Source organism: Desmodus rotundus, chromosome 2 (genome assembly GCF_022682495.2).
Source record: "Desmodus rotundus isolate HL8 chromosome 2, HLdesRot8A.1, whole genome shotgun sequence".
In the NCBI taxonomy this organism is placed as follows: Eukaryota; Metazoa; Chordata; class Mammalia; order Chiroptera; family Phyllostomidae; genus Desmodus; species Desmodus rotundus.
In genome coordinates this window covers 125,919,249-125,944,584 of record NC_071388.1, presented here as the reverse complement: position 1 = coordinate 125,944,584, position 25,336 = coordinate 125,919,249, and the positions used below count along the sequence as shown (strand labels likewise).

Below are 25,336 nucleotides of genomic sequence, written 5' to 3'. Positions count from 1 at the left end.
AATCCTCTGGTTACTTGAATAATGTTTTTAATTCAGTTTCAGTGTTCAAATTTAATTTAACTTTGTATACCATTGTTAACACTAGAACAGCACAGAATTCTGAGAATCAATTTACATACTGTCAAGAGCTATGAATTGGCCTTTATCTCTTTAGATGAGGGCTTCCAATCCCGGCACTGTCTGTACTTCGGGCTGGATCATTTCTGTCGTTGGGTGCTGTCCTATGCATTGAAGGATGTTTAGTGGCATCCTTGGCATTACTCACAAGATGCCAGTAGCATGTCCCTTCTCCCCCAGCTGTGACCAGAAACAGCAGTGTAACAAGGTCTGCAGACATTGCCGAATGAATGTCCCTGGGAGTTGCGTGTGTGGAGGGGACTGTCCCCCCTTGCGAAGCACTGGGTTTGCACTTTGCTGGTACACCTTGAATGTCACTTTGTAGACTGAGCCCCACCTATCCATTTTTTTTTTTAACTTGACGTGTACTTTACAGAACATGGAAAGATTCTTATCATTTGGGTTTTTCCAGTTGCTGGGTTACACACAATGAGAATCTCTTCTGGGGAGAAATGACCAGTTTTTGTCTTCACGTGCCTTTGTGGCTCTTTGTGTGGTGTAATGATGATAACGTGCTGGGAAGCCTGAAATCTCTTTCCTCTGGCCATGTAAGTGAGCCTGTGACATTCTTTCATCTGCACACGCACAGCTTGCCGAGGAGCTAGACGGGGCATGAGAGGCCCCCTTGGTGGTCAGCCCACGGATTTGTTTGTGGGCACAAGATGTCCAGGGCATGTTGAGTCTTTGCAGATTCAGCACTGTGCGTACTTCTGGGTAACTGAATATTTTAAGGGGATGCATGCAAATAGCATGTAAGTGTTGTATGCAGTGTCCTCCAGTGCAGTCATCATTTTTATTCATTTTCTCCTGTGAGGAATATTGCCTCTTTGCAGGGCCGTACAGACTCCCTTGCACAGGTCATGAAGAGGAATCCGTTTCAGATCATTAAGCACTTAAGGGCCTATAATAAGTGTATGGTCTTCTGAGCTCTGAGCCTGGGCTGGTAGGACAGCCAGATGCACTAGAAAGGCGTGTGACTTAAAGTCAGGAAAGGAGGGGTCTTGCCCGGCGTTTAGATGCATTGATGGGGCCTCAGCACGTTGCTTCCTTCACTGGACCCCAGTGCTTTTTCTGTTAAATAAAGATGTTAGACTAGATAAACCATCTCTAAGGACTCTTCCAGCTTTAAGTGAAAATGTATAGTTTTAATTAAGGTGATAATGAGCTTGATATTTTCAAATATAATTAAATTGAGTTGGAGAGATATCTTCCTAAGAGGAGGGATAGTGGTAGGATATTAAAAATTATATTTATTCCATCAGTGAGACTTTCAAGGGATGGATATAATTAATGTTTCCATGGAGAATTGGTGGATTGAGAATCAGAGCTGTCTTTGAACCTTCTTTGTCTGTGATCTCTGTCCGGAAGTGACCTGTTTGGAAGATGTGTGTGCATGTGTCTGGGGACTGAGGGTCGCAGTGCCTCTACCTTCCTCTCTGTGACTCTGGGTACCAGGGTGCTAGTTCTGGCTAGCTCTGCCGTGTGACTTTGGGCAAGCCACTTCATGGCTCTGGGCTCAGTTCTCACTTCAATGTGAAGTGTTAAGCTTTGGTTTTCTGCAGAAAAGTTTAGCATAGCAGGTGTGTCTCTGCATGGGGGAACTGGCTAGCAAACTGATTTTTACACTGATAAGCTTTCTCTGAATGATTACTGTGGCTCACTGAGCCTAAGCTGCCCGTGCAAACAATGCAGGTTATGCTGAACACTTGCTTGCCTTCTGGGAGTCTGGAATTTTGGTAGATGCCACAGCCCGGGGTGCCCAACCAGCAGCCTGTGGGCCACATGAGGCCCAGGATGGCTATGAATGCGGCCCAACACAAAATCATAAATTTACTTAAAACGTTATGAGATTTTTTGTGTGTGTGATTATGTGTTGGCAATGTATTTAACGTGTGGCCCAAGACAACCCTTCTTCCAGAGTGGCGCAGAGATGCCAAAAGTTTGGACACCCCTGTCTACACAGAAGGTATAGTAAGTCCCCCTTATCCACAGGGTATAGGTTCCAAGACCCCCAGTAGATGCCTGTGTTGAAGAAGAAAAAGTTTCCTCTATCCTTCTAGGTTCTTTTGACTGGTCAAATAACAAAATCAACATGAGACAGATTAACAAGAGAAAGTAGCCAAATTCAGTTACATGTGTATGTACGGAAACCCCACATACACAACAGGTTCCGAGACAGAAGGGTAAAATGAGGTACATAGGACATCTTGAACTCAGGAATGAGGTAAAGGCCCCGAAGCTTCGGGTGGAGGGGGAGCAGGTAATTCACAGAATGATAAGAGCAGATATTCAGTAATTAGGTGTCAAAAAGTTATCTCTGGCAGTAATTTTTATTATGGGCAAGGCCCCTAATTTAAATTCTTTGAGGCAGCTAAGAGCGGTTGGGCAGAAGTTTCTACTGGTCCTGCAGGGTCTCCGTTGCCTTCAGTTAAAACAGTCCACATGCCAAAGGAGCACATCCTACGGAGGCCTGTTCTGAACCCCGTCAGTCCTACCTTTGAAACTTCCTGAGACGTTTCACACTCAAGAAGTTGGGTTGATAGATTGCTCCATCTCATTGAACCAGCCTCTTTGTCCTGAGAACAGGTCAGTTCAATCACACAGTTGTATCTAATTTCAGAAGGCAGCGATGCAGGTGGGCTCCCAAAGTTAAGCCTGTGGTGCAAGCAATCAGGTATTTAATGAGTCATTTCTATGGAAATAACATAAAAACAATGGTTAATGATTGAAGCAGGCTATGATCACAGTTTCCGAGTTCTGAAAGCAGCCATGGAGATTTCTAGACGTTTCCCTTGAAGCATCTTCACCCGGAGTGAGGGCAGGCATGACAAGGTGATAGGTTTTCCTGGTGTGCAGTTTGAATGTCTGGTGATCTTTCTGAGTGGCCACACAACAGGCACGAGAATTGTCCATATGTGAGCTACAGTGGTGGTTTCCCTGAAGTTTATAGCAAGGTGTCTAGCTTTAGTTTTGCAGGGATTCAGGAAATAGGGTAGCTTTGGTTCTTAATGATTCCAAGTCAGGAGGGTGGGAGAATAATTGGAAACATTATATTGGAGAATCATAGCCAGATACTGCAAGAAACTAGAATTCAGGATCCAGTTCAGTTCCCAGGTAGGAGCAACACCTGAAAACATAATGAACGTACTAGAATCTAATATCCACCCAGGTGTGTTACTGAAACATAGTTTTTCTGTCTAAAATCACCCCCGGTTTCATCAAAGATCACCAAATTAAGACTAGTTTATTTGCATAGTCTAGTTTCAATAAATGTGGCCCGTTATTTACACAGGCACAACAAGAATAGTAATTAATAGTATAGGCTCTTTTAAAGCTTCCTGATGGAACTTCGCATAAGGAAGCTCAGATTGAACTTTTAAAGACCTCTTGAGGCAGGATGGAGTGAGGTGGTGTGAGATTTCATCACACTACTCAACGTGACATGCAATTTAAAACTCGTGACTTGTTTATTTCTGGAGTTTTCTATCTAATAGTTTTAGACCATGGTTGACTGCAGGTAACTGAAACCACAGAAAATGCAAACATGGGTAAGAGGGACCTGCTATGCCTATGTGATGAGCCCTCAATAAAATCTCTGGGTGCTGAGTCTCGTGTGGTGGACAACGCTGTATGTGTGTAGTCACAGCTTGTGGCTAGAGGGGTTAAGCATGTCCTTTGTGACTTCCCTGAGAGGACCCTTGGAAGCTTGTACCTGGTTTCCTCTGCATTCTGCTCCATGCACCTTTCCGCTTTTCCGCTTTGTATCCTTTTGCTACGACACATCTTAGCTGGGGATAGAACCAACGATGTGCCCATTCCTGTGAGCCCTTCTGGTGAGTCACCAAACCTGGGTTTGGTCTGGAGAGCACGTGACATGGGTACTCTGAAACACTCTGAAGATCTGTAAAGTAGAATTCTACGGTTATTTTTTTTTTCTGAGTAAAAATTATTTCAGTACCTTAGGCTTTTTCCCTGCTTAGCTTAATAGTGAGAAGGTCATGGTGGAGGCAAGTGGGGGTGAGCTGGTAGAAATCCCCATACTTTGCTCAACCCACAGCTTAGTTGGCCATTAGATGTGTGCTTTCAAGTGTAAGAAAATAAATACAAATAAGAAAGGATCAATGCAAAATGAGACAGTAACTAGTGTGAACCAAAGGTTGTCAGCACCAATTTAATGCCCATATGAGTCCCCAATTTTGGGATGCGAAGGGGGAGACTTCAGTGAAAACAGCTCAGTTGTGAAACAGCTCTGCTGAAACCGCTCAATTGTGTGAGGTGGCTGAGATGTTGCGGCTCCAGTGGCAATGTAACTCCAGCCCCAGCCCCAGTCCTGGCCCTGGCCCTGGCTGGGGAAGCACAGTCTTTTGTAGAAACTGCAAATGTGCTCTCTTGAAGCTGATGTGAAGCTGGCTTATATAGAGATGTGTGCTCGCCCCTGGTCCCTGATTACTTCTTTTCTATACAGATGAGAACTCCAAAACCTCAGGGTTTGATTGACGCAAATCACACTGTTCTGATTGGTTAGAAAGGAGCCACTCTGGTTAGTAAAAATACAAGTGAGACTTAGCTACACACCTCTGATTGGATAGAGAAAGTCTCAGCAGTCTCAGTCCTGTTGGTTAAGTTTCAGTCCTAGGAGCTCCCTTAATAAGGGTCTACTCAGATGGCAGGAGTGCAATACAGGAGTCTTGGCTGCTCAGTCTGTGGTTTTTCCCTGAAATGCAGCGTGTTTGAGGGACCTCTGTAAATAATGACTGCTGGACTCTGGGTATGAATTTGAGCCCAATTAGCCAAGAGGGGTCCTTTTTGGCAGGTGTGTTCTTAGGGTCAATACTAGGCAATACCATTTCAGTCATTATCCTATTAGCTGTGTGTTTTCTATGTTGTTGAATTGGATATAATTGGATTTTTAAGACTGTTTGAAGCTATTTATTCAATATAGTTTGGGGGAGCTTATTGCTTGAAGAAGTCCTTATGTGACTTGATTCCTAAATTTATTTTGAAGTGAGGCCAACACAAGTGGGGGAGTATTGTGAGTGTTAGCATCAGGTGTTCTAATTGAAAGCACTGTGCATGTTGTAGCGCTCGAGTGTTGCATTTACTACCAATGAAATCCCTCATATTAATTTAAGCAAAATAAATGTGAACATAGTACAAATACCGTTGGTTGGATCCATGGCCTCAAGTGATGTAAGAATTTTGTTTCCCTCCTCCGTATCTCTTTCCTCCTCTCTCCTTCTATGTGAGCTTCATTCTCAGGCCAGCTCTCCAATATGAGGGGGGACACAAAATAAACTGGAATTTATTTATAAAAAGTTGTATATTTATTCTTATGTCTTTAAACTTCAGTCAACTTCAAAGTACTCTCCATTTGATGCAATACACCCATGGAGACTTTTTTCCCATTGCTCAAAACAGTTTTTGAGCTTGTGGATTTTGGTGCCTGTAGTGCTCCTGCTGTTTTGTTTGTTTGTTTGTTTCACCTCTTCCACATCAGCAAAATATTTCCCTTTGAAGACTTTTTTCATCCAGGGAAACAAAGAAGGGTCGCTCAGGGTGAGATCAGGTGAATAGGGAGGGTGGGGCACAGGAGGCATGCCATTTTTGGTCAAGAACTACGGAACACTCAGCGTGGTGTGGTGGGGCAGGTGCAGTTATAAATCACCCATCATGAAATGGGCAAATGCATTGCAAGAGTCTTCAAAAAAAATTCAGTGAAGCCAAATGCAGCCTATCACAACAACGCCAGCTGGTGCACTGATACAGATGAGTTCTTAGAATACTCACTTAGTGGGGATAGCCTGCACTGCAAGGGGCCTGCCCTCCAGAAGATAATTCTGGATTTTTTGGGTTCCCCCCCTTGTATGTGGTACCCTTGAATTGTCCCTGAAGGCAGGGTCAGCTTAGTATCAACTACCCCTGCTGTGAAGGGACAGACTCCCCTCACTCCCCTAAAAGAAATGATTCTTTTATAAGAAAAAGGAAAAGAGCAGAATAAGTAAAAACAACATTCTGGTATATGTATTTGTGGATCCCAGGTTCCATGGTATCCTCAAGGTTGAGTGTTGTGGATTCCATTGGTTGTTGGTAGTTGATGGATGTCTTTGAGGACCATCTTTGAGTATGGAAACAGAATATGGCCTTATATTCCTGATGGGCAATAATTATAGTAGAGGCTTGAACTGGGCCAGGGATATGATTCCAACTAGAATATTAGTCCTGCCCACAAAGGGTGCCATGTAGTGTGAAGGCCATCCTCCTTATTCATGTGGATAGGGGGCTTTTCATTTTTATATGTTTTCAAGTGTTTTTAATTTAATCCTTACAGTTAAATTTTGACAGAACCCTGATTCTGTTCTGTCAGATACAGTGAGAAGGAAGTTGCTGTGGTTGAAATGAAGTGGGAGTGGGATGGGAGGCCCTGTGTGATCCCTAAAGGCATAACGGCATCTAAGGAATTCATTTCAAAAAACCTGAGGTAGACCGGCCAATCATGGCAGAGAGCTGGAAATGTCTAATTCACTGTCGATACTGTCCTGATACTTATTATTGAGTTAGTTATCAGCGTTGAGTGGAAATAAAACTGATCCTATCAAGTAAGGATTATTGTCATACAATTAAGAAAAACCGTGACTCCCTATTTTTATTTTCTTTTGGGGTATCAACACTGATTCATCTTTGATTTATAGCTCAGTATCACTGGGACATTGTTCCAATTCATGCAACATGCCAACCCACAGCTCTCCATCTATAAAATCCTGTCAGGGATCACTTTAGGCTAATTTCTGTGGTAACCAGCTGCACTGTGGGTCTTTGGCTTAGTGACCTCATGGAATGCCTATGATTTCACATTGGAGGGTTGTATATGCACAGTTGTTCTCGTAAGTAATCCCCAGGCTTCTTTCGTAAAGTGGGATTGATCATGTGTTGGATCTGATGGTCCGTCTGTGTGTTTTTTTCCCCTGTTGTGTTCACCTCAGTTTAGAATGCTCACAATGTGTGTATAGCTAATGCATTTGTTGGCTTAGAAACCATACTTAAGATTTCTTTCCTTTATCCTTGTTTCTACCTTTTGTAGGCTATAACTACTCGTGCTCAAGGTGAAAAGTGGCGATACTTTACTGAAACATCATAGGCCTGGGCCACCCCAAAGTACCTCAGTTAACATAAACTTTCAAATACAGTGAATCATATTTGCTGAGTAACTTATGTTGTCCTACTGTAAAACTTACTAGGGTCTAGTTTTATGATTTAAAGTGGTAAGAATGCCAAGGTTATGCAATTAACTACCTCAGATATGATGCCAACCTTTTAAAAAGAGAACATGTAAGTTTTGAACCTCTGATAGAGGGACCAGTGTCACCAGACCTCTTTAGCCACTGCAGAATATGTTCTCTGACCTTTGTGACCACCCAGTGAATGTCCAGGACCATTGTAGCCTAGAGAATATTTGCATCTATCTGTTCCTCTTCTGGATTCTCTGTTAGCATCATCCCCAACTAGGAAAGAGATATGTCATTGCAAATGGAGAAGGGTGCTATCTTGGGGACTTTAATTTTGGGACATCTCTGATTCTTTATTGTAACATTATTTTGTTTTTATTGAAAAACAATGGATTTGTTTCATTCTCCACTGAAGAGTAATCCCAGGTAGTCTAAATTGCCAGCAACTGAAATCTTCATTTATACCAGCCCTTTTTGGCCAAATCCACTTTAAGTCCCTGATGGCAAGCAGCTGTACAGTAACTGATTCACAGGGGCCGGCCGTATCAACAGCGGTTAGGCTTTTCTTTCTTCGGTTGTGGTGCATGAACCTCTGTCTCCACCTTGGAAATACCTGCAGGTGCATACACAGAGTAAGGCAGTCAAAGCATCCAAAAGGCCATAAAGTGAAATGGAGCATCCTTGCAAGCTCATATTCCTGGTCTCCTTCTGAGGTAATCATCACAGTTTATTGTGTAACTTCCCTGAAATTTTACCTGCATATATATGCATTTATTTATGTATATATACACATAAGTTTTAATAATCACTCTATGAATTACCTTGCTTTATTCACTCACTACATTTTGCAGCACTTCAAATCTTTTTTCAAGAGCTTAATGGTATCTCAAATTATAAATATATAATTTATTAAATCACTCCCTTATAAATGGATGCCTAAGTGGTTAATGTTTTGCTGTTATACATGTGGATAAACACTCTTGTATGTATTCTTTCTGCACCTGTACCAGTACAAGTTTAGAATACATTTCTCAAAGTAGAGCTGCTGGGTTCACTGAATGTCTTTATTATATTTTGCTAAGCATTTTCCAAGTTTCCCTTCAAAGAGGTTTCCCCACCGACATGGAATGAGAAGATTTGTATTCCCATACCCTCACCAAAACTCGGCATTTAAAAAATCCTTTTACTTTTTTCATTCTAATATGTGAAACGGAACTGATGTTTTCTTTTATTCAATTTTACTGTCTTATGTTTATTGGTGATTGTACTTTTTTTCCTGAAATTGCCTATTTATGTCTGTTCTTTGCTTATCTTTTGGGCTCTTGGACTTTTTTTTTTTAAACACTGATTTGTAAGCATTCTTTTTAAAAATCAAAGTATGATAGACATATGGAAGAGTGCACAGGTCAAAATTTTGTAGTTTCATGAATTCTTACAAAAGGAACACACTTGTGTAACCAGCACTCACTTTCACTCACCTTTTTACCCAAGAAGCCCTTCTCTTGTTCCCTTAAGGTAACTACTACCCTGAATTTTACCATCATATATTACTTTGTTTTTTAAAAATATATTTTACTGACTCTGCTATTACAGTAGTACCATTTACCCCCCGTTGCTAACCTCTTCCCAGTACCCCCTTCCCTCCAGCATTCCCCCCTTTGCTTCATGTCCATGGTTGGTGCATATAAGTTCTTTGGCTTCTCCACTTCCTATACTCTTCTTAACCTCCCCCTATTTTGTTCCTACCAATTATGCTTCTTAATCCCTGCACCTTTTCCCTCATTCTCCCTTTTCCCCCTCTGTTGGGAACCGCCCTGCCTGGTTTCAGAGGCTGAAACCCCCCATGGTTAAGGCTGAGTCAGAGTTGGGACCATAAGCCACTAAGGAGACAAAGCTTATCTCCCTGGCAGGGGTGCTACCTCTGCCCACTTCACCCTGCTTGGCCCTGAGATTGGCCAGTTAGCCAATGACGGGTAAGAATCCTCAAGGGAGGATCAACCTAAGACAGGCTCTGGTCACCAGGGATAAGCTCACGGGGGGGGGGGGGGGGGGGGCGGTGCTGTGGAAACAGGTGGTGATGGACCCCCGCCCCTTGGCTTTGAAATAGCCTGAGTCCTCATTCTGTCTGCAAGAAGTCTCCTAATCTCCTGGCTGCTTTACTTCCCTGTCTGAGTTGAGCCTGAAGCATAACAGAGGGTGGTGCAGTCCTGTGCTGGGAGGGGCGGATTCCCTGGGGAATCAGGCCTAAGAAAAATCTGTACATTCCTGTAAAACCTACTTAATCTGTACCCTCAGCTTAAAAGATAAGGGTCCAGACCTGAGATGAGTCTGGTGCCTAAAGTTTTATGGCCCTCCAACTAATTGGCTGTGACTCAGAATAAGCCCTCAAGGTTCTCTGTAAGTTATGTATTGTTTAACCCTTACTGGCTGACAGTGATTGATGAGCTTTATCTGCATTCCTGTGCTAATGAACCTAATAAAAGCCCATGGAGGGAAAGGATCAAGGCCCTTCTCCTTTGAGAGATTGGCCACCTTTCCTCCCCAAGCAGATCATGTCTTGGTAGTCTTATTCTTCATCTGTGGCGGACGGGAGGCGGGAGGGGGGCTGCATTAAAGCCCCCCAACACCCCTCCTAGAAGATAACCCCTCAAATAATATCCGTATTTATGATGCTGTTCTTGTTTTGGTTGTTACTTAGCTTGTTTTTTTAGGTTTAGGTGTTGATAGTTGTGAATTTGTTGCCATGTTAATGTTCATAGTTTTAATCTTCTTTTTCTTAAATAAGTCCCTTTATCATTTCATGTAATAATGGCTTGGTGATGATGAACTCCTTTAGCTTTACCTTGTCTGGGAAGCACTTTATCTACCCTTCCATTCTATTCAAATGATAGCTTTGCTGGATAGAGTGATCTAGTGAGTCCTTGCTTTTTATCGATTTGAATACTTCTTGCCAGTCCCTTCTGGCCTGCAAAGTCTCTTTTGAGAAATCAGCTGACTGTCTTATGGGAACTCCTTTGTAGGTAACTCTCTTCTTTTCTCTTGCTGCTCTTAAGATTCTCTCTTTATCTTTAACCATTAGTGTGTTAATTATGATGTGTCTTGGAGTGGTCCTTTAGGGTCCAATTTGTTTGGGACTCTCTGTACTTCCTGTACTTGTATGTCTATTTCCTTCATCCAATTAGGGAAGTTTTTCATTATTTTTTCAAAGAAGTTTTCAATTTCTTGTTTTTCCTCTTTACCTTCTAGCACCCCTATGATTTGGATGTTGGAATGTTTGGAGATGTCCTAGAGGCTCCTTATACTAGCCTCATTTATTAAATTCTCTTTTTTTCTTGCTGTTCTAGTGGAATGCTCATTCCTTCCTTATGTTCCAAATCATTGATTTGAATCCCAGCTTCCTCCCTGCCACTTATGGTTCCCTGTAGATGTTTCTTTATTTCACTTAGTGTAACCTTCATTTCTTCCTTTATGTAGTTGCCATATGCAGTGAGTTCTTTGAGCTTCCTTATCACCAGTGTTTTGAACTCTGCATCCAATACGTTCATTATCTCCATTTTGTTTAGTTAGTTCTTTTTCTGGGGTTTTGTTCTGTTCTTTCATTTGGGTCACACTTTTTTGTCTCCTCAATTTGGCAGCCTCCCTGTGTTTGCTTCTGTGTGTTAGATAGAACTGCTTTGACTCCCTGTCATGGTAGCATGGCCTATTATAAAAAAGGCACCTGTAAATTGAGTGGGATGGAGCCTTAGGCAATTGGCGGGGTGGGGCAACCTGTTTCACTTCTCTGTGTCTCTGTGTGAGGGGAGGGTGCAGAGATGGGACAGTGAGGCTGCCTGGTTTCTGGAGGATTGCCCAGCAGTTGCCCTATTTCCAGTCACTCCACCCCCTTCCAGTGTGTGACTGGTGCCCTTCCAGCTGTTGCCCTGGTGTTGAATCCCAGAGTGGGTGAGTTTGCGTACATTTTAAGTCTTCGCGAGCTGTTTAAGTAGAGTCTCCTAAAAATTCAGCAGTTTCTTCCACTGCCCCAACACCCACTGGTTTTTACAGCCAGAAGTTATGGGGATTTATCTTCCCAGCACTGGAACCTTGGGCTATGTGGTTCTGCCTGGGCTCACTGGCTCCCAAGGTATCCCTCCGGATTTGCGCACATCACACGTGAATGTGTGATCGTTGGTTCCACTGCTGCCACTGCGTCTCCATGCCACACCGGTGTCTCTGCACCTGTCTGCAGGTCCCTGACCCCACCCGACTCCACCCCTCCTACCTGTCTGGATGAATGTGGCTTCTTTAAATCTTTGGTTGTTGGACTGTCATATAGCTCAATTTCCTGATGGTCTGAGTGTTATTTGTTTTGAGATCTAGTTGTAATTCTTTCTATGGTTGTGTGAGGAGGTGAAGTATGTCTGTCTATGCCTCCATCTTTACTCCCTTTTCCTGTTTTTGAATGTTATACAAACAGAACCATAAGTTATCTGTCCAGGGAATGCTTTTATGTTTGCCTTCCTTTCCCCCAGTCATTATTTGTTGAGATTCATACATGTAGTTGCAAGTAGCTATCATTCATTTTCTGTCACTGTTTGGAATAGTACTCCATTGGTGAATATACTGCCAGTTCACCCATTCTACTGTTAAACATTCGTGTTGTTTCCATTTTTGATAATTGTGAGCACTGCTGCTGTGAACATTTTTGTCAGCAAACATTTTTGTTTCCATATGTATGCATTTCTTTTGGGTGTATTTCTAGGAATGGAATAGCTGCTTTATTGAGTATGACTTGTTTTTATAGATACTGGCAACCAGTTTCCTAAACTGTACCAGTTTACACCTCCACCAGCAGTCCTTTGAGAATTCCTGTTGGACTGCATCCTTGCTGACATTTAACGTGGTCAGCCTTTTCTCTTATGCACTGGTATCTCTTTGTGATTTTAACTTTATCTTTACTGGTTACTAATGAAGTTGAGCATATTTTCATCTGTTTTTTGGTCATTTTTGCATCATCTTTCATGAGGAGCTTGTTAAGTCTTGCTCCTGTTCCTGTTGAGTTGTTTTTTTCTTACTGATTTGTAAGACTTCTTTGTATACTCTGGACATGGTCTGCTGGCAGTAATAAGTATTGTAAATATTTTCTTCCCCTCTTTAGCTTGCTGTTTTGCTCTTTTACTGGAGTCTTGTAATGTAGTTTAATTTGCTGGTATTTCCCTTTATGATGAATGCATTTATGTCCTGTTTAAACATTTTTTTCCTTCCACCAAGATTAAGAAAATTTTCTCGCATATTATACTTCAGGTACCTCCTGTGTTATCTGTGCCTACAGCCCATCTGCAGTTGTTTTCTGTGTATGGTGTGAGGTAGGGTCAATGGCTCTGGACCATTTATTGAAAAGTTCTTTCTTTCCTCCCAGAGTACTTCATTAGTACCTTTGTTATAAATCAAGTGATTGTATATGTGTGGATCTTCTTTTGTCTATGGTGTCAACATTATTCTGTTTTAATTACTGTAGCTTTGGAATAAATCTTGATATCTGGAAGTGACTATCTTCCAGTTTTGTTGTTGTTCAATATTTTCTTGGATATTCTTGACTCTTCAGTTTCCACTTAAACTTTAGAATCACTTATCAATTTTCTCACAAAAATTGATAGAATTTTAAAAAATAATTTTTTGTTTTTGAACTATAGTTGACATACAATATTATATTAGTTTCAAGTATACAATATAGTGATTAGATATTTGTATACCTTACAAAGTGATATCCTTGGTAAATCTAGTAGCCATTGGTCACCATACCAAGTTATTACAGTATTATTGATTATATCCCCTGTGCTGTACTTTACATCCCTGTGACTATTTTATACCCACCAATTTGTACTTTTTAATCGCTTCCCTGTTGTCACCCATGATCCCCTAAGCCACCTCCCATCTGGCAACCATCAACGTGTTCTCTGTATGAGTTTGTTTCTCTTTTCTTTGTTCATTTACTTCGTTTTTTTTTTTTAGGTTCCACATATAAGTGAAATCATATGGCATTTGTCTCACCTGTCTGACTTACTTCACTCAGCACAGTGCCTTCTAGGTCCATTCATGTTGCAGATGGCAAGACTTCATTCTTTTTTATGGCTGAGTAATATTCCACTGTACATATGCACCACTTCTTTTTTATCCATTCACCTATTGATGGACACTTAGGTTGCTTCCGTATCTGGCCATTGTAATTAATCCTGCAGTGAACATAGGGTTGCATATGTCTTTTCAAATTAGTATTTTGACTTTCTTCAGTTAAATACCCAGAATAGGGATTGCTGGGTCCTTCTTTGTCTATTCATTTTTTGATGGGAAGGGAGGGAGAAGAAGAGGGAGAGAAACATCAATGTGTAGTTGCCTCTCATACGCCTCCAACTGGGGACCTCGGTCGCAACCCAGGCATGTGCCCTGGCTGGGAATCAAACCAATGTCCTTTTGCTTCACAGGCCAGCACTCAATCCACTGAGCTACACCAGCCAGGGCCTCTGTCTATTCTTATAGCCTTTGTTTTAAAGTCTTTTTTTTCTGGTATAAGTATTGCTACCCAGCTTTTTGTTTGTTTGTTTCCATTTTCATGAAATATCTTTTTTCATCCCTTTACTTTGTGTCTCTGTCTTTTGATCTGAAGTGAGTCTCTTGTAGACAGCATATGTAAGGGACTTGTTTTCTTATCTATTCAGCCACCTTTTGTCTTTTGACTGTAGCATTTAATCCATTTGCATTTAAAGTAATTGTTGACAGATATGTAGTTATTGCTATTTTATTATTCATATTTTTATCTTTTCTTCTCCTTCTTAAAGAAGTTCCTTTAACATTTCTTGTAATATTGGTTTGATGGTGTGAACTCCTTTAGCTTTTTCTAGCCTGGGAAGCTTCTTTTCTGTTTTTCAATTCTAAACAATAGTTTTGTGCCTGGCCAGTTTAGCTCTGTTGGTTGGGCATCTCCCAATAGTATTTTATTATTTTTCTAGGTAGAGGTCTTACCGCATTTTTTCTTTGGTTTATTCTTGGGTATTTGATTTTTTATGCTGTTGAAAATATGGGTTTTTAAAACTGCGTTTTCTTACTGTTTGTGACGAAGATATAACATACTTGTGTATTGGCTTAGTGTCTAGTGGCCTAATGTATACTGAATTCACTTACTAATTCTTTTCAGTTCCCTGGTTCTGTCTGCCAGTTACCCAGTACCTCCCTGTTCTAATGATTTAGGCTTTATTGGAAGCTGGGGCATGAAAGAAAAACAGCGAGCTGCTTTCATTTGAGCAGCTTTTCTCACGGTGCTGACATCCCACCTTGGTTGTCTACCTTAGGGAGCAACTCCCTGCCTCGTGAGCAAGAGAAGGTTGTGTGTCTAAGTGGGCAGCCTCTGTTCATCGGTGATTCTCAGAGCAGGGCTGTCTGAGCGATCACTCCTTTGGTCTCGCCCCCCTTGCTGTCTAACGTGTGCAGCAGGGGAAAGGGCTCAGGAGTGCGAGCTCCGGCTCATCTCCCAACCTGGTGTTGCATGTAAAGGTCATTGTTTGGGTTCTTGATCATGCGACCAAATTGTGAAAAACCCTGAGCTCTGAATAAGATTTGATTGAGGTATGTTATAAGCTCTTGATAAGTACATTTTAATGTATTTGGTGAGATACTCTTTACAACTTGGGGTTTGAAGTTGGTCTTCTTCTAGGGTTTTTTTTTTTTTCCATCACTTTATTCTTTCTCTGGCTTTCTGTGCTCCTTGTGCTTATGGTGGGTTTTATAGAGAAGAGCAGTAGGGAGAGAGGGGAAAAAAGGCTTTTATTCTGCTATGTTTAACTTTTATTCTCTGAGTGATGTTAATGGTCTTCTAATGACTTTGATCAGCTCAAGTGAGTAAATATCTACTCAGCACCAATTCTTTAAGCCAAGTCTTTTTTTAAAGTCCCTTGGCAGTTCTTTAAACCAAAGAGGTCCAATGTGTGGTATGGTGTCAGCAGTGCCAGATGAGGATGACCTTGGGCGGCAGCATCCATGCCATTGCCGGTTCTAGTTGCCCATAGTACTAGCTTTTGTTTCTGACATGAATTAATTATTGCATAATGGTCAATAAAAACCAGACCTTACTGTTAGGGTTTAGTGATTCCTCAAGCTTTTATTACTCAACAAGTAAGCATTTCTGGAGCACCAACTGCGGATCGTGATTTGAATACAGTGTAACCCCTGATTTCAGGTTTTCATAAGCTGATTGAAGAAGGCACAGGATCTTTTCTGTGTGATAGAAAGTGAGAGCAGTAGGGGAGAAGGCGTTGGGTGTCAGAGAAGAGACACTGAGCCAAGTTAGAAATAATGGGCTGAGAATGAGCATTTGGGTTTGGAATTCCCCGCAACCAGAACAGCAATTACAACAGAAGGCCAGAGAAGACAAACTGGGAAGGTTCTGCTTTATAAAATTTCCACTGTCTCTGTTTTCTATTCAATGAACACTTTACTTACTAGGCAAAAGTAGCAGTGTTTGTGACTCAGGGACAGGTGGGCTTTGAGAGGCCTATTTCATGAAGTCACTGGGCAAGTAACTGCCGTATCCCCAGCTCATCTCAACAGCATGTGGCATGTAGCAGATGCTCAGTAAATGTGTGTTTATGGAATGGAAGGATGATTGGTGAGCTCAGGCTCCCCCTGTTGGACTGGGCAGGGCGGGTTGCTGGACAGGGGTTAAGTGTCATCTGAGGCTGACTGGCCAGCCTGGGTAGGGACTTGGCTAGGCCTGACGCCCAGAGGCAATAAACTAGTTTCTTGAGAGTGATGTGGGCATCATGGGAAACCACAGCACAGGCAGGAGTAAAACTGCGTGCAAGGAGAATATGCAATTGACGTTCAGCGAGAACTGTGCTCGTACATTAGTTCCAGCGAGTGAGGTCTTTGGGATAAATAAAAGTGAGGGCAGGTTGTTTACTCTATTGAAGATAGTTCATAAAAATTCATAAAAGTTGGCTAAGCATGGCCTCAAGCAGCTCTTCCTTCTCTCTTGTCCCAGTTTGTAGAAGCAGCAATGTGAAAGTGGGCTGTGTTGCTAAAGAAACTAAAGAGTGAAAAGCTAGGCTGTTGGATTTTTGTCTGTAAGCTGGTACCTTTTGCCTGTGTGACCACTGAGAACCAGTCTAAACTGGGTCTCTCCTTGTTAAGTGGCAGTTGTCCAGCTCATGTTCCTGTAACGTGAGTTCCTGCTCTGGAATGGGGGTGGGCATATTTCATGTTACACTGACAGAAGCAGGGTGAGTGTGCGGTGTGTGTTGGAGACCATGGGAGTGCCCTGGTCTAAGGTGGAGACTCTCCTTGGGTTGTTCTTGTTCTGGTTTCTTTCCTTGTGTACAATTCTGGGCTTGCTACAGCCTCCTGGGTTCAGGGCTGATCTTGCTCTTCTCACAGTCCTTGGTCTTTGTCATTCAGATGCTCCACATTCTCCTTAAAAGAATGGTCTTTATTGAGGCTGGTTTCTTTGCTGCGCCTCACAGAGTGTTGGCTGCTGCTCTATTTGCTCAGGTAATGGCTGCCTGCTAACACAGCTGGGCCTCTTGGTATGATGAACCCTTTGTTCTGTCTGCTTTCTCCCTGAACACTCTGTTTACTGCACGTTGGTGTTAATGTTACTGAACCAAAGTGGGGGTCAGCTGCTCACCACCAGCATAAGGCAAACTCTAGAGGCAGAGGCTGGTTAGAAAGGAAAGTGATTTTCTTATTCAGATACTGCACAATCTGGGAGAATGATGGACTTTTGTCTCAAAGCCCATCTCCTCCAAAAAACCCAGACAGAGCCCCACTGTCTTCAGCAAGATCAAGACAAGAGACAGGGTCTAGAGTTTCTGTTGCCATTTAAAGTACTACCCTTTGGGACCCACAGGCACCTGCTGAGCAGTTAGCCAGGTAGCTTAGCTTGTTCCCAGCTGCTCTCCAGCTTCAGGCTCCCTCCTGTTCCTGTGTGTGGGGCCGGCGCTGCTTCTGGCCATGTGGCTTCTAGGGTCCCATGAATGCATTGGCCAGTGTGTTCACCAGGTGGGCAAGAAAGTGTTTCTTTGTTCTTCCGGGTCTATATCAGCTCAGGTATGAGATGGACCAGGTGCTTTCTCAGAAAGACCATTTAACTTCCTAAACTTCCATGTGCTTTGGGTGGGCCCACCTCGCCACCAATCCCTTCCTTTCCCCAGGCTAGACTGACAGGCCACTTTGGTCCAGCACCTTCCCTTGCAGCCATCTTAACTTCTGTTGTGCTTGTACCTGCCTTCCCCTGGTCCCACCCCCAATCTGGTACCTGCAGGGTATAGGAGGGCCTTTTTCCTCTTATCCAATCATCTTGCTAGCCTTGCTCATGCTCACTGTAAGAACTTCCTCCTGCTGCCATCTTGCCAGGGGATGGAGAGCAAGAGCTTGGTTCAATGTGGAAGTGCTGCGAAACTCAACGTCATTGCCATGGCCCCGGGTGGTTCATGAACGTATTGTCTGGCTGCACGCCACACCCTCGGTGCCCTGAGGAACATGACTTCGGGCTGAAGCACCTCCCCAGTTCTGTCTCTCCACCTAGCTCCATCTCCCCTGGCGGCCCCTCCTATCTCCCCACCCTCAGCCCGCTCCCAGCAGTCTGGGCAGACTGTCTATGGATATCAGTAAGGTATTATTGCAGTCTATCAGTCAGTCAGTCAATCAATCTGAATGCTTGCAAGTACTCAGGCACTGATCTAGGCATTTGGAGACATCAGGGAACAAAGTAGAAAAGTTTCCAGCCTTTGTAGTGCTTATATTCTGATGGGGGAGGGGGCAGATGATACACAATTTTCACAGATAAGTAAATCGAATAATGTGGTAGAAGATCATATGTGCTCCAGGTAAAGAATATGTAGAACAAGGTGATGAGGAGCTAAGATGTAGGAGCTGGGCATGTTGCAATATTAAATGGGGTGAACATGACAGGCCTAGGAAGTAAGTCTTGACCAGAGACCTGAAGAACATGAGGGAGTGGCCAGTCAGATCCTGGGGTAAGAATGCTTCAGGCAGAGGAATGAGTTCGAACCAGGCCTGGCAGGAGCATGCTGGGTTGTGGGGAGGTCAGTGAGGAGGCCCCTGGGGCTGGAGTGGAGTGAGCAGGTGTAGCAGGTAGGGAGGAGGTCAGCCCATGGCACCTTATCCACTGGGAAAACTTTGACCTTTACCCAGAATACAGCAGATAGAACAGCTCATGCTGCATGTGAAGAATGCTAGGGGAGGTATAGGTAGGGGGACAGGAGGATATGGGGATCCAGACAAGACTTTTTGGTGGTTCCTTCCTGGTATAAACCTGAATGCAAATGCATCTTTTATTGCAAAGTGGCCCAGATCACTATCAAATAACCCTCCTCACCCCAATAACATTAGTTCAAGGGCAATATCTTACAACCTCTTCAACCCCACTCTTGCTGTGGGTTGCACAGGTTATTCTGGGGGAGGGACTGACTATATGGCCACTTGCACGTGACCACCCACCTCTTGATTGTGTGAAAGAAAGAGAGTCTTGTGTTCATCCTGAGGCCTTGGTAGGGGGTATGCCTGTGTGCAGACCAACAGAGTTCTGGGGATAGGTGGGCAGAGCCCATAGCCTGCCTGGAGGTTATTAATAGTTCTCAGGTTCTGCAGAAGACAAAGAGCTCTCAAAGAATGTTATAAGCTCTGAGTACCTGGCCTGTTATAGCTTTTTGTAATTTGCTGGGAGCCAGACATTATAGTAGGAAATATTGGAGGCTGTTGTTCATGCAGCACAATGAATATTCCCAGGCATTTGCTGGAAATTGCTTTCCCTTAAGCTGCTTATGGGCTACATCTGAAGTCTCATACTCAAGCCCACCGGGTCGGCTAGATGCCCAGAAGGGCCAGGCAGGTGCGTGAGGCCAGCTGGGCCTCATGCTGTGAGCCAGGCAGGTGCCCAAGAGCACATGCCCCATCTGAACACAGCGCTGGCACCTCCGGGATAGGGACAGCCCAGCCTCGGCAGATCTCAGTTTTTCCAGAGAAGTCGAAAAGGTTAGGTGTTCCTTTTTCCTTTTTTTGATTTATGAGGGCTCCTGATTTAAAAATGTTGGTAGCCAACTCTGATATTTGAATAATACTATATAGGTTAAACAAAAACTTCCAGATTTTCATCCTCAGATAGCCCTTTGGCACATTTTGGTTGATGCAGACAAAATACAAAGTTTTGTTTATTTGTTTTTCAAACTGCTTGGTCCTCTCTTTTCCTTTAGTGATGGCAGAATTCAACATTCTGTCACAAATTTTTGTAGTACATTATAATCTTGTCAGAGTGGAAGAGAGTTTGGAAGCTATCAGAGGTTCTGCTGAAGTGAGTTAGAACATACATCAGTTAGTTTTGACCGCTCGTTGCTCCACCTCTTCTGCCTGGGTAATAGCGTGATGGTGAAGGTGGGTGATGGAAAGATGAGTTCTCAGCGGGGTCAGCTCCATGGTGGTGGGCGTGGTTGCTAGGCTTCTGTGTGACAGAGGTGCTCTAATTAAAGTGGGATTGGTTTATTAGCAGAGCTCTACTGGGCACATAATTTAGCAACTTGGAGGTGTTATGGGGCCTGGGGTACTGTAAAGAGTGCTAAGGCTCACGATAATTATTGGCTGACTTTGGGGAGAATGACAGATGGGTCCTCTTTGTTGCTATAAACTGGCCTGCAATTGAAATGGCACCCTTTGTTTAATGTTCCTTGTTGAGGGGCTCTGGCATTGACCCTCAGTTGCTTTGCTGACACTCTGGCTTCTCTGCATTTCCAAGGCACTTCCTCTGAACCTTCACAACCCTCTGCAAAGTCTGCTGATTATTCAGCCGCATGATTTGCATTTGGCTTTGCCCTAACAATGGGTTGCCTGGGTCCCTCCGTTTTCCAGCTGTCTTTTTGTTTGAATTTGAGTTTTCAGCTGACATGCTTTCTGGCCTGAATGTGACCTAGTTAAAGAAGGTCTGGTCTTTAACCAGCCCTGTGTAAATATTTATTTAAGACTTCTCTTGTATGTATGCTTCTGGGGATGTAGCTGTTATTACCCCCTTGACATAGAAAGGAACGTAGAGTGCAAGACAAGCAAAACCTTGGGAGGCAGGTTGTCTCTTAGACAGGGAGTGGCTTTTTGCTTGTGTCCCACATCCTGGTTTGCCTGGTCCTCTGCCATGCTCTGGTGAACTCTTTGGGGGATTAGCAACCACTCATGTAGGGGACTCGGCCGGGTGAGATGGATTTTAGAAACTTGGTTGTAGTGAAGACATGTAAGGTTGTATGTTTTCCTTCCAGCCAGAAGCATTCATGAGCTCACAGTGCAGCCGATTCCCGATGTGCATCGTGAATTTGGTCTCTGCTATTCTGTTTTAGATCCGTGGCTTTATTGTTATGAATTGGGTATTTTTTTCCCAAGTAAAATTGATTTTTTCCCCTGATTTGATTGGCCGTGTATGATGGGTATAGAAAATGTGGACAATGTAAAAAAGTTGAAAGGAAAGAAATCCACTCAAATATTTCTGTTTAATTAACCAAAGATTAACTGTTGTTATCAGTTGTGGATTTTTTTCCTAGTTGTTTTCCATGCATTTTTTTAGACATAGTTGTATCATGAAGCTAGTTATATCCCATACATCATCTTATATCTTAACATTTTATACCTAATTTTTTTTCTCAAACAATAGGGAAATCGATGATCTCATAACTTTCTTCTTCTCCCTTTTACTTCAGACTGAATGGCCTCAAACACAGGAGGCAGTTAACCTCAGGGTCTTTGCGTGGACTCTCCCGTTATTGGAAGTGATGGCGTGGCTCCCACCCTCACCTCCTTTAAGCCTTTTTTCAAATGTCACCCTCCCTGTAAAGCCTCTCCTGACCTCCCCATTCAGGGTGCTCCTATATTCTCCAGAATGCCTCCTGACCCTGACCCAGCATTTCCCAGTACTGATGGCATCAAACATATCACCTGCTTATTATCAATATCATTATTCTGACTAATATGCTAGTATGAGAATTAACTAACACTACTTTTTGTATACATTTTTAAATAGCTACATGTAGCCTATTTTTGAATGAACCGTACTCTAATCATCACCCTACTGCTGGGCATGTAGATTGTGTCCAGTGTTTTGCTATTGTAAATTACATAAACCTACTATGAGGCTTTTAGTTATAAAGTGTTTTTCTACTTCTCAGACATTAAAAGGGATCTTGAACATGGGATTACTCTGGCAAGGTATATTGTACTAAGACATTTGGCTGCAAGTGATAAAAACTCAGACTGGCTTACACAAATTAACAGGAATTATTGGCTGACGTATTTGAAAAATACAGGGGATGGACTTCAGGTCGGGCTGATTCCAGACGTTTAGTCCATGTCATCAGTGGTCTGATTTGTATCTCTTAACCTTACATTCTTTTTAATTTATTGAGAGAGAGAGAAAGAATGAGAGAGAAAGAGAGAGAAACATCAATTTGTTGTTCTACCCATTCATGCACTCACTGGTTGCCTCGTGCATGTGCCTCAACCAGAGATTAAACCGCATCGTGGCACACCATCCTGGCACGCCAGATTGACGCTCAGCCAGTGGAGCTACCCAGCCTGGGCTGTATCTCTTATCTTTAATATCTGCTTTCCTCTGTGTTGGCTTCATTCTGAGGCAGCCTTTCCCCATTTAGGGCAAAATTGCTAAAAGAAACTCCTCTTTCCATCCTACCAACTCTATCTGCAATCTTGTCTTAGAAAGACATCCCATTCCCAGCCTTTTCAGCCAAACTCGGGTTCTCCTTGGCTTGCACTGAATTGTGCCATCTCTGAATCACTCACATTGGCCATAGGACAGGGTACACTAGAATGGGGATACTTATGCCACCCCACCCAAACCACAGAGTCTGGGGGTTAGGGGAGTGGTGTTTCCCAGAGGACACTCAGGGTGCTCCTACCCAAATGGGGAACAGAACTACAGACCTTCATTTTACTTATGATTATAACATATTAAGGACTGTGTGTCTTAGTGTAAAGAAACAAACAAAAATGAAACAAAACAAAAAACCAACTCAGAAAGGGAGAAGAGCCCAGTCACATCCTAAGCATACACTTTGGATGTATAAGGGCAGCTTGATCAGATGGCAGCCGACCTCCACTCTCAGCACTGGGCAGCAGAGGCAGGAAATCGGGCCTCAGTGCCCTGGGGAGTGAGGCTGATGGCCTGTGATTACTTGCCTCAGAGGCTGGTGGTGGCCACTGGCTCCCCAAGTGCATATTTAAGTTATCAGCAATGGAGACATGTCCTCAGTGAAAGGTGCAGACACGTTCTTGCAGATATCCCTAAAGGATTCTGACAGCAGTGCTCTCTGGATGAATTTGGACACTGCTGACAGCCGGGCGCCTCGTTCCAGAGCAGCTGTGGTGTTTGTTCAACAGGCTCCACACTGAGTGCCCACGGCCACAGTGACTTCATTATCTTCAGCTCTGTGGCCCCGGCCTTGACCCAGAGCACTGTTCGTAGGAGAGCTCTGTGTCATGGGTGCCCGATTGCCTGTCTGCCCACTGACCATGCCAGCTTGCGGCATAATTGTTTGAGGTCGAAAGGGCCCTTGTCTGTTGTCCCCTGTTAAATGTGCACCTGTCTTAAAGGCACTGCTGGACTTTTGTTGGACCTGTAGTGGCTTTCAGCTACCCTTAGCCAAGTACACATGGGGCTCCGGGGGCACCGACCTTGTCATCCCTGCTGTGGTGGGACATTCTGGCGCAGGCCTGCCGTTCTTTCTGTGGGACCCATCCTTAGCGTGAGGGGAGTTGGAAACGTCCTGAAGAGAACCCCGTGGTTTGCCCTTTTGCTGTGGGAACAGGGCCTGTCTAAACCAGAATTAGGATGTGTTACATTCAGTGACAGGCCAGGGAAAATTACATTGTCATACTTCACACTCCTCAGAAATTCCTAAAAGGCCTCTGACCTCTCGCATTCAGGCCCTGTGTTAATGACTAGTAGCTTCTGTGAGCTGGGGACTTGCTCACAAAGGGAGGCCGCCTGAGCCAGGGCGTGCGGTGTGCCCTTCAAGGTACCCTGGGTTCTCCATGCAATTTTTGGCATTTTCTCCCTTTTCATCTTGTCAGGGAAATTTGGTGGAGCCCATTTCTAAATAAATGATTCATGTTAATCCTTCCCTTCTGTGAAGGACTCTGGGTTAACGGTTTTAATATTTCATTGGGCAGCCTAAACTCACTCACACAAACATAACGTCCCAGTGTAATTCTTTAAGTGTCTGAAGTCATGGACATTGACTCTGACTGAGTTAGGGAAAGAAATCCCTCCATTCAATGGCCAGCTCTTTTGTTGGAGACCGGAGTCTGTGAGACAAGGGTCCTTGTTTTCTCAATATAACCAGGTGGGCATCCACGTCTTTGAAATCTGTAGCCCATTGTATAAATGTTTGGTATTAACAAATAACTCAATTACAACTTGTTAAAGTAATGGCTTACTGCTTGAAGAACAGGTGGTCCTCCGAGTCGGTGAGTGGCGTGCTTTCCGGGCTGTGCCCTCCATGCGGTGGTGCAGGCTGAACAGCGCAGGTAGGAGCCGAGCAGGAGCTCCAGCTGGGCATCTCTTCCTGATCGGTTGTGCATTTCGAGCATCTGACAAGGAGTTAGTGGGAGTTCAAAAGGTTTCCACTACTAAGAAAGAAGTAACCCATGAAAAGCGCAGAGCTAAGATAATCTAAAAACAGGTTGTAAAGGAAAAACCAGATACTCATTTAGACCTGTTTCATGAAAGTCAATTACCAGTTTAATTAACAGTTACTGGGCATTTACTGCAAGGCCATCTCCATGTCCTATAGGGCATCTTGGTGCCCAGAGTGACCCCTTGAGGGATTTGCTGCCATTTTTGCACATGCCAACATGGCAAGTGAGTTGAGTTCTTCGGGAAGGTCCAGTGCCCCTTTGCACTGCACACCTGTGTTGCCTGTGAAAGCTGCCGTCGGTCAGTGTACACACCTGGCTCTGCCCTTCTCTCTGTGCCAATAAGAGCATCGGCCAGGGACACTGGAGCAGCCCAAGTCAAAACAAACAGGGTCGGGAATTTAATCACTTGCATTACACAGCCTGAGGCCTGGGCTGTGGCTGAGTCTCCGAAGGTCTTGGATACTTTAGGAAGCCCGAGGATCTTTCTGCACCAGAACTGTGTTTACCCCATGCTTATCCCTCTGCTCCTCAGTCTTTATAGCAAACCATAGCCAGCACTAGCTCCAGTGATTGCAAGTTTCAATTCCAACAACTTAAATTAACCAGCTAGACTCTCCAGTCTCAATTCCTAATTCACAGCAAATGAAACATGCTTGCTTCACACTGGGTCATATGACCCTCATGGCTGGGGATGGATTATAAAGGACAGCAGGGCCATCCAGGGTCTATTTCTGGACCTATGGAAAGGACAGAGAGCAGGTCCTTGACCCTGAGAAGGGACAGGTGGTGCGCCGAGCGCAGTGTTGAGCTCCTTACCCCGCCCCCATACCTCTCTTGCTGTATGAGTGAGCGCTTGCAACACCTGTGCCTGGAACAATCCACTTCAAACCTTTACTGACCCATTGTGTGAGGGTTCATTTTTGTTGGAGGGTGGACGTATGCTTGTTAACTACGGAGAACTGACTTTATGAAGGTAAATTGAGAACAGTCTTTAAAGCTGGATATTGCGTTGGCATAGAGCGGATCACAGAATTAGGCAAAAGTGCTACCTACTTGCCTTACCCCCCAAAGGCAGACTTTTGAATATGGATGAATGTTTTAATTATAATTGTTACATCTACATTTGTGGATGACTGTTGTCTAAGATCATTTGGTATTGTTTTTCTGAATAGGTTTATTGAGGTCTACACTAATTTTAAGCTCCGATGGGCTAGAGATCTTTTTCAACTCTGTTAGCAATGGTGTGTGCATTATAGATGCCCCTAAGCGCTTCTTTATGGGAGCAGTTTGGGTGATTGCCCTTTACCTTGAAAGTTTAA

At 43.6% G+C, this 25,336-nt stretch overlaps 1 protein-coding gene across 4 annotated transcripts in view; it reads left to right on the top strand.

Annotated features, from left to right (window-relative positions):
* Positions 1–25,336, top strand: part of TMEM163 (transmembrane protein 163) — a 227,076-nt gene that overhangs the window by 118,796 nt on the left and 82,944 nt on the right. The window lies entirely within an intron of this gene.